Source organism: Arachis ipaensis, chromosome B05, assembly GCF_000816755.2.
Source record: "Arachis ipaensis cultivar K30076 chromosome B05, Araip1.1, whole genome shotgun sequence".
NCBI lineage: Eukaryota > Viridiplantae > Streptophyta > Magnoliopsida > Fabales > Fabaceae > Arachis > Arachis ipaensis.
In genome coordinates this window covers 11,924,092-11,924,408 of record NC_029789.2, presented here as the reverse complement: position 1 = coordinate 11,924,408, position 317 = coordinate 11,924,092, and positions in this window count along the sequence as shown.

Sequence of the window (317 nt, the reverse complement as noted above, 5' to 3'; positions counted from 1 at the left end):
CCTTCATTTGCCTTTCTAGTGGAGGACCTTGTTTGCACTCCATGAGAGACGTCCCCAATGACAAATTCCTCAGGATAATTCTTCAAGAATCTCCATTCACGAGGTCTGGTGGACTTGGAGGCAGATTCAGTCACCAAGGGATTCTGTATGCTGCTGTCTGCAGAATTTTCTTCAGATTCATGAGACAAAATGGAATTGTCTTTTGAATTTTCAGCATTAGCTGTTGCTGGTTCAGATTGTCCAGAATTTTCTTTTCCATGATTCTGAGCAGTTTCACCCTCATTTTGAGCTTGATTTCCTGCATCACCATCTTCCAA